This window comes from Salvelinus fontinalis, chromosome 17 (assembly GCF_029448725.1).
Source record: "Salvelinus fontinalis isolate EN_2023a chromosome 17, ASM2944872v1, whole genome shotgun sequence".
Classification (NCBI taxonomy): domain Eukaryota; kingdom Metazoa; phylum Chordata; class Actinopteri; order Salmoniformes; family Salmonidae; genus Salvelinus; species Salvelinus fontinalis.
Window position 1 is genome coordinate 3,625,002 of NC_074681.1, and position 10,031 is coordinate 3,635,032.

Here is a 10,031-nt window from a genome sequence, read left to right on the forward strand (position 1 = left end):
TTTGAGATGCTAATTTCCTGTGCTCATGGTTGCTTTAGAGATTTGATGTGGGCACAGTTTGAGGGCGGGGCCTAGTTTTGATATTCATAGCTGTCATCAAGTGGTTCTCTGTCAGCAATAGGAGGGCCTGGCTGTCAATCTCCTGGGAACGTAACTCGTTGGATATGTCCCGCCTACCTAGTGGAGGAGAGGGGGGACAAATGAGGAAGGTGGAGAGAGAGGAGTTGTGACCTGAGAGGGAAAAACTCATGGCCCCAGGCATATTGTATAAGATATGTGCATCCATTACAGTATTGGTTCAAGCAGCTTTGAATCCCAAGTGAAGCCATAAAGATACCTGGTAGAGAGTTGATCTGGAGCAGACTTGTTCCACACTCCACTGTGTTGGATTTTCACTACAGTCTTTTCCTGTGATCTGTCCATAAGAGGGACTGAACGTCTCTCTCCTCCCTGCTCTCTCCCTCTCTCTGTCACCCTCTCTTCTCTCCCTCTTTTCATGCCGATGCAGCCTGGTGATCATGGGGACAGGGGGCTCTTCTTCCTCCTCTTCCCCCTCTCCCCTCAACCTTCTCTGGGCCTCATCAGAGCCGTAGGGCCACTTCATCTGCAGTGGAAGTAACAACATGATCACGATCAGACATTTCCCCATATAATGCTTTAGAGGGACAACAGTTTGGGGTTTCATAGGTAGATCAGATAATTGCACATTTGTTTATCACGTCTGTCTAACTGATCTAGCCTCGTTCCAGATTTGTTTGTGCTGTTTTGCCAGCTGTCTTACCATGATTGGCATTATCAATGATCATAGGAGTTGGCTAAATGTACGGACAGGCTGTGACTTCGGACCTGTCTAAGGAGGAAGTGTTCTCTGGAGCCCCCGTTGATCCTCCCCGGGGGTCGTCCTCTCCTGCCCATCGACCTGTGGCCCCAATGACTGGCCTTGTCCACCTTCAACTCGCTCAGATGCTTAGTACAGCTCACATTGAACCTGACAGAATGGAGGGAGAGAGAGAGACAGTCGGAGGAACAGAAAGATGGAAGGTTGAGGTCTGTGTATGGTTTCTGGAGTTTAGCCATCCAGGAGAGATATTCCACTGAACACAAAAACATTACAAGAATTGTAGTCTGGGTCTCTTGAATTCCCCTTGATCCTGGATGGGAAAAAGTACATATGGCTTTTGGGTACAAGTCCACATATGGATTCCAGGGGCTTCATCTGGGTTGGGGAATAGTGTTTGGGTGAATTTGGGTAACTTTCACAGTACCTTTTAATTTTTCATATTTCTTTTGTTGGAAGATTCCTGGAATCAGGAGGGAATAACCAGGAAGTCCAGGAATCTTCCAACTGGGATTTCTGGAAAACCTGGGAATTTTGTGAAAGTTACTGGTATTGTGCAGCCCTATGAGGAAAACTGAACTGACCTGACACAGGTCAAGGAGCAGAATCGTTTGGATCGGAGGAAGGTGTGAACGTAGTCTCTCTTCCCACAGAACTCACACTACAGCATGTCTACCAGGCCCTCAGCATCAGGCTCTACAGTACAGCAGGAGAGGACACACTGTTAGGATGGACAGACACATGGACGGATGGACACACTCGCATGCTCGCAGGTATTCACACACCACACACACCGTCCAGGGTGAGGATATCATCCTCATCATCACTCATGTCTGAGTCACTGGAGTTGTCTGGCTGCTCAGCATCAACCAGGCTCTCTAGCTCTCCACCCCTATTGGTTCTCATCTCAGATGCTAGACCCCCATTGGGTCTCATCTCAGGAGCCAGGTCCCCATTGGTTCTCACCTCCCAGGCTTCAGGAAGCGTGGTCTGCTGCTCTGCCCCTAAAGACGAACGGCCCACCTGAGGCAGGAAGGAACACACCACTGAATCTATGACTGGTTTACATAACAACATACTGCTATGGAGGGCTGAACAACATGTTAACCAACAACCAGTAGGAGAGCAGACTGCTTGGTCAAGAGGACGTTTGATATATGGGGGGGGTTGTGGTTGGGGCTTCAAGATGCAGTGTTCTACTACTGTCCAAGATTGACTCGGGGTTGAATGCACAATCCACCATTCAGTGAAGAAGGGTGTTAGAGGATGGTGACTATTAGGTTACTATCCATGCCTTTGGGGAGTAGGACAAGGCCGGAAGTGTTTATTATAAGGAATTTGAAATAATTTATACATTTAATTTTGATACTTAAGTATATTTAAGTATATTTAAAACCAAATACTTTTAGACTTTTACTCAAGTAATATTTTACTGGGTGACTTTCACTTTTACTTGAGTCATTTTTTTATGAAGGTATTTTTACTTTTACTCAAGTATGATAATTGGGTACTTTTTCCACCACTGTGCAGTACACTGTGAACGGGTGACGACCAGGCTACTATCCATGCCTTTTGTGACCAGTAGTAGTGTGCTCCTGTAGTGTACACTGTGGAGCTTCCACCAGGGAACATACCGGGAATGGTACCGGGAGGAACGGCTACAGGGCCTCTCTGACGACTAACTCGTCAGAGTTAGGGGGAAAGGGGGAAGCCAGGGCGATGGGGTGCAGCTGCCAGTGGGATCCTGCAGTGGTCTGCTGAATGATGTGCTGATGGGGAGCCCCCTTGTGACTGGGAGGACAGTGCAGCTGGTTCTTGACCAATGCATGGGATTGGACAGGAGTGTACAATGCTGGAATGGCAATAAAACCATGTGAACAGACATGAGGGGTTGGATACGTGTAACAAACCCACACTAAACCCTGCACTGGAACAAAACCCTGCACGACCTGTGGATCCTCAGGACCAGTACTGCCTAACATTGATTCAATCCAATAGAGCACAACAGTTATAACCATGGTGACTGACTCACCAGGCGCGATAAGCTGGTTTGCTGATGTTAGCCGAGTGACGTCGGCCGGTTGGGTCTTGGCTCCAGGGGTGTCTGTCGAGGGGTCAGACTGCTAGCTGGACCTCAGGGGACAGAGGGACATCTTGGGCAATGAGCTGACCAGCACATGGGCCTGGGGCCGGGAGGACCGATGCGACAGGACACTCTGGCCAGTGGCCAAAGCCCCGTGGGAGGTGGGACCGCACAGCCAGGCTCTGGACCTAAGAGAGGAGAGAAGACACACGCGTTATAGGTAAATATTACTTACATACATCCAATGTCTTTGAGCAGGTACTGGATATCATATATGTGGGTATGGTGTCCCTCAGGGCTCCACATTGGGGCCTCTACTGTTCCTGATATATTGACTACACGACCAAAAGTATGTGGACACCTGCTCGTTGAACATCTCATTCCAAAATCATGGGCATTAATATGGAGTTGGTCCCCCCTTTGCTGCTATAACAGCCTCCACTCTTATGGGAAGGCTTTCCACTAGATGTTGGAACATTGCTGTGGGGACTTGCTTTCATTCAGCCACAAGAGTGGCTGAATGAGCAGCATACCACCCTGCATACTACTGCTGGCTTGCTTCTGAAGCTAAGCAGGGTTGGTCCTGGTCAGTCCCTGGATGGGAGACCAGATGCTGCTGGAAGTGGTGTTGGAGGGCCAGTAGGAGGCACTCTTTCCTCTGGTCTAAAAAAATATCCCAATGCCCCAGGGCAGTGATTGGGGACACTGCCCTGTGTAGGGTGCTGTCTTTCGGATGGGATGTTAAATGGGTGTCCTGACTCTCTGAGGTCATTAAAGATCCCATTGCACTTATCGTAAGAGTAGGGGTGTTAACCCCAGTGTCCTGGCTAAATTCCCAATCTGGCCCTCAAACCATCATGGCTACCTAATCATCACCAGTTTACAATTGGCTCATTCATCCCCCTCCTCTCCCCTGTAACTATTCCCCAGGTCGTTGCTGCAAATGAGAACGTGTTCTCAGTCAACTTACCTGGTAAAATAACGGTAAAATAAATAAATAAATAAAAGAGCATTAGTGAGGTTGGGCACTGATGTTGGGCGATTAGGCCTGGCTAGCAGTCGGCCTTCCAATTCATCCCAAATGTGTTCGATGGGGTTGAGGTCAAAGCTCTGTGCACGCCAGTCAATTAAAAAAATATATATATATTTCACCTTTATTTTACCAGGTTGAGAACAAGTTCTCATTTACAACTGCGACCTGGCCAAGATAAAGCAAAGCAGTGTGACAAAAACAACAACACAGAGTTACACATGGGATAAACAAACGTAAAGTCAATAACATAAGAGAAAAGTCTATGTACAGTGTGTGCAAATGGAGTAAGATTAGGGAGGTAAGGCAATAAATAGGCCATAGAGGTGAAATAATTACAATTTAGCATTAACACTGGAGTGATAGATATGCAGATGATGTGCAAGTAGAGATACTGGGGTACAAAAGAGCAACAAAAAAAGAAAAACAATATGGGGATGAGGTAGTGTGCTATTTACAGATGGGCTGTGTACAGGTACAGTGTACAGCTATCCCCCTCAGCACTACCTGGACTGCGCCAAAATGCAAATTCCTTCCGTTTGAGTTATGTTATAATTGTATTTTTTTGTTGTTTGTAAGCTGCTCTGACAGCTGATGATTAAAGTTAGAGAGGGAGATATAAGACTCCCGCTTCAGTGATTTTTGAAATTCGTTCCAGTCATTGGCAGCAGAGAACTGGAAGGAAAGGCGGCCAGAGGGGGAATTGGCTTTGGGGGTGACCAGTGAGATATTCCTGCTGGAGCGCGTGCTACGGGTGGGTGTTGCTATGGTGACCAGTGAGCTGAGATAAGGCGGGGCTTTACCTACCAAAGACAGCCAACGAGAGCATGCAGGTTGCAGGGGTGGGTAGTATATGGGACTTTGGTGACAAAATGGATGGCACTGTGATAGACTATATCCAATTTGCTGAGTAGAGTGTTGGAGGCTATTTTGTAAATGACATCGCCCAAGTCAAGGATTGGTAGGATAGTCAGTTTTACGAGGGTATGTTTAGCAGCATGAGTGAAGGAGGCTTTCTTGGGAAATAGGGAGCCAATTCTAGATTTAATTTTGGATTGGAGATCCTTAATGTGAGTCTGGAAGGAGAGTTTACAGTCTAACCAGACACCGAGGTATTTGTAGTTGTCCACATATTCTAAGTCAGGACCGTCCAGAGTAGTGATGCTAGGCGGGCGGGCAGGTGCAGGAAGCGATCGGTTGAAGAGCATGCATTTAGTTTTACTAGTATTTAAAAGCAGTTGGAGGCCACGGAAGGAGTGTTGTATGGAATTGAGGCTCGTTTGGAGGTTTGTTAACACAGTGTCCAAAGAAAGGCCAGATGTAGACAGAATGGTGTCGTCTGCATAGAGGTGGATCAGAGAATCACCAGCAGCAAGAGTGACAACATTGATATATACAGAGAAAAGAGTCGAGAATTGAACCCTGTGGCACCCCCATAGAGACTGCCAGAGGTCCGGACAACAGGCCCTCCAATTTGACACACTGAACTTTTTTTTTTATATATATATTTTTTTTAATATATATTTTTTTTATCCCCTTTTCCCCCCAATTTTCGTGGTATCCAATCGCTAGTAATTACTATCTTGTCTCATCGCTACAACTCCCGTACGGGCTCGGGAGAGACGAAGGTCGAAAGCTATGCGTCCTCCGAGGCACAACCCAACCAAGCCGCACTGCTTCTTTAACACAGCGCGCCTCCAACCCGGAAGCCAGCCGCACCAATGTGTCGGAGGAAACACCGTGCACCTGGCCCCCTTGGTTAGCGCGCACTGCGCCCAGCCCGCCACAGGAGTCGCTGGAGCGCGATGAGACAAGGAAATCCCTACCGGCCAAACCCTCCCCAACCCGGACGACGCTAGCCCAATTGTGCGTCGCCCCACGGACCTCCCGGTCGCGGCCGGCTGCGACAGAGCCTGGGGGCGAACCCAGAGACTCTGGTGGCGCAGTTAGCACTGCTATGCAGTGCCCTAGACCACTGCGCCACCCGGGAGGCCGACACACTGAACTCTATCTGAGAAGTAGTTGGTGAACCAGGCGAGGCAGTCATTTGTGAAACCAAGGCTATTGAGTCTGTCGATAAGAATGTGGTGATTGACAGAGTCGAAAGCCTTGGCCAGGTCGATAGAAGACGGCGGCACAGTACTGTCTTTTATCGATGGCGGTTATGATATTGTTTAGGACCTTGAGCATGGCTGAGGTGCACCCATGACCAGCTCGGAAACCAGATTGCATAATTTCTTCCACACCGATCTCGACAAACCATTTCTGTATGGACTTCGCTTTGTGCATGGGGGCATTGTCATGCTGAAACATGAAAGGGCCTTCCCCAAACTTTTCCCACAATGTTGGAAGCACAGAATCATCTAGAATGTCACTGTATGCTGTAGCATTAAGATTTCCCTTCACTGGAACTAAGGGTCCTGAACCATGAAAAACAGCCCCAGACCATTATTCTTCCTCCATCAAACTTTACAGTTGGCACTATGCATTGGGGCAGGTAGCGTTCTCCTGGCATCCGCCTAACCCAGATTCGGCCGTCGGGCTGCCAGATAGTGAAGCGTGATTCATCACTCCAGAGAACGAGTTTCCACTGCTCCAGAGTCCAATGGTGGCGAGCTTTACACCACTCCAGTCAACACTTGCATTGCCCATGGTGATCTTAGGCTTGTGTTTCGGCTGCTCGGCCATGGAAACCCATTTCATGAAGCTCTCGGCGAACAGTTATTTTGTTGACGTTGCTTCCAGAGGCAGTTTGTAATTCGGTTGCAACCAAGGTCAGGCGATTTTTACACTCTTCAGCACTCGGCTGTCCCGTTTTGTGAACCTGTGTAGCCTACCACTTTGCGGCTGAGCCGTTTTTGCTCCTAGATGTTTCCACTTCACAATAACAGCACTTACAGTTGACCAGGGCAGCTCTAGCAGGGCAGTAATTTGATGAACTGACTTGTTTGAAAGGTGGCCTATGAAGTGGCCATGTTAAAAGTCACTGAGCTCTATAGTAAAGCCATTCTACTGCCAATGTTTGTCTATGGCGATTGCATGGATGCCTGCTGGATTTTCTACATCTGTCAGATATAGATATATACCACCTGTCCACACGTCTAGCCATGAAATACCAAGTCAAATATATACCACACGTCTAGCCATAAAATACCAAGTCAAATATATGCCACCTGTCCACACGTCTAGCCATGAAATACCAAGTCAAATATATTCCACCTGTCTACACGTCTAGCTATGAAATACCAAGTCAAATATATTCCACCTGTCTACACGTCTAGCTATGAAATACCAAGTCAAATATATACCACCTGTCCACATCTAGCCATGAAATACCAAGTCAAATATATTCCACCTGTCTACACGTCTAGCTATGAAATACCAAGTCAAATATATTCCACCTGTCTACACGTCTACCTATGAAATACCAAGTCAAATATATACCACCTGTCCACATCTAGCCATGAAATACCAAGTCAGATATATATATATCACCTGTCCACATCTAGCCATGAAATACCAAGTCAAATATATTCCACCTGTAACGGTATTCCTCCTCCTCTACAACCGAAGAGGAGGAGTAGTGATTCGACCAAGGCGCAGCGGGTTGTGATGACAATTTTAATAAAACAAGACGGGAAAAACACAAAACCACTTGAAATAATTAACAAAATAACAAAACAAATGTAGACAAACCTGAACTATACGAACTTACATATAACACGAAGAACGCACGAACAGGGAAAATAGACTACACAAAAAGAACGATGTACAAACAAACCGAACAGTCCCGTATGGTGCGACAAACACTGACACAGGAGACAATCACCCACCAACAAACAGTGTGAACACACCTACCTTAATATGACTCTCAATCAGAGGAAATGAAAAACACCTACCTCTAATTGAGAGCCATATCAGGTCACCCAAAACCAACATAGAAACAGAAAACATAGACTGCCCACCCACACTCACGTCCTGACCAACTAACACATACAACAAACTAACAGAAACCAGGTCAGGAACGTGACACCACCTGTCTACACGTCTAGCCATGGAATACCAAGTCAAATATATGCCACCTGTCCACGGCTAGCCATGAAATACCAAGTTAGATATATGCCACTTGTCCACATCTAGCAATGAAATACCAAGTCAGATATATGCCACCTGTCCACATATCTAGCCATGTCAGATACCGCAGATGCCTTTATCCAATGCGACTTACAGTGATCACATAGGCCTACATTTTTTTAAATATAAAAATAGTATTAAATGTATTTGTCATCCAGCTATATAAATGACATCTCGGTAATAGTGAGATGTGAACTTCTGCCGTGCTTTCTGACGACAGGCTAGCTAGCCTGCCAGGCATGTAAAACCTGGCCATTCTGAACCTTTTCACCTTTAACCCTTGATCCTATTGGTGGTTGCTGACCTGGGAGGCGGAGAGTTGAGAGGAGCTGCATAAGGCAGGTCAGAGTAGACTGCTGCCACGGTGGCCGCAGGGGTCAGAATTAACTGACAGACAGAAGAGGCGGAAGAAAGAGAAAAAAGGGAAACGACACCAAGAAGAAAGAGAAAAGCAGGGAAAAGTTAGTAGAAACTCCTAATGTGAGAGAGAAATTGTTGGAAAACATCAGTTGAAAAAGAGAAATTGTCATGCTTACAATGAAGCTCTTCTTTTACTTCCTATGATCTTTGGGCAAGTAGATCGTTTATCATTTATCATGCGCAACAAAACTGTTAGGGGAAGAGGGAGATGGTAGGTACCATCTGGGCCTGGTTACAGGAGGCAGTCCCCAGGAGCATGACCTGCCGGGTAATCCTGCATGTGGTGGAGCTGGAACTCAGAACAACCAATCAGCTGGCCTGTTCCTGGAGAGGCAGGGATGGTGATCTGGAGACAGACAGACAGAATTGTGGTGGTCTCACTAGGCATTGGTAGGCAGATAGGTGTTTGAGATTGTGATTCTGGTACCTGGGGCACCATGCAGTTGGCTGCAGGGGGGTGAGGTGGGGGACTGTCTGTTACTGTATGGATGTGTCTGTTGCAGGGCTGCTGTCTGCAGCATGACGTATTGCTGTTGGGCAGCGTACATCTGCTGCAGGTACTGAGCTGCCATGGTCTGGGGCCTGCTGTGAATGGCCTGCTCGATAGAGAGACACAGCAGAGACACACTACTCATATTGTGTAGTGGGGGTGATTCAGTGACTTCCACATAAGACAGACCTGAACTACTCTCGCCAGACCTGATGACTAATTTTATCTCCCAGAACTAATGTCTCGTCTTAAACTCAGCCTGAAACGGGTTGGATTCCAGGCATGTGGACAACCTGGGTTTGGTCACGATAACATAGACTACTCTTATGCTTAGAAAACTAGACTTTGCTTGACATACAGATGTGGTTTAATTTAACACACTGACGGAAGCTGTCCCCTCTGGCTTCCTGTCCCCTCTGGCTTCCTGTCCTCCCTGGCTTCCTGTCCCCTCTGGCTTCCTGTCCTCTCTGGCTCCCTGTCTCCTCTCTCACCTGAACAACCTGTCTCTCTGTGGGGGTGGTGCCCAGAGAGGTGGGAGGGGCATGGCTGCATGGGGGGGTGTGGTGCTGCTGGCTGCCTTTGTAATGGTGATGACCACCGATGTGATGGCATTGGTGGTAACCGTGGTAACTCCTGTGGTGCAGTGACAGTAGTCCCATTGGTCTCTCCTCTTTCTCTTCCCTCCTCCTCTGTCTCCTCAGGGCTTTGTCAGTCCATCACTCTGGTAACACTGTTGTCTATATCAATGGGCCAACTGGACAGAACAAACAGAAACACCTCTGTAACTAAACATGATGATTTGATGATGTGGTATGTATTATTTTGAAACTAGAACATTTATATATGGATGCATACTTTGTTCAGTAAAAAAAAAAAAAAAAATCCCTTCTTCTGTATCCCTGAAAAGAGGGACTGTAATTTAGCTCATAAATTGCCTCTTCATATAATACATTGAATCCTAAATGCATATCTAAATGACAACATTTTTTAGCCGGTTGTTTTTGAATAAAGTTCTAAAGTGAATGTCGGCCTACAC

General features: G+C 46.9%; 1 pseudogene; it reads right to left on the reverse strand.

Moving 5' to 3' along the window:
- Positions 1-23: 23 nt before the first annotated feature.
- Positions 24-9,654, reverse strand: LOC129814519 (polyhomeotic-like protein 3; annotated as a pseudogene).
- Positions 9,655-10,031: the final 377 nt, after the last annotated feature.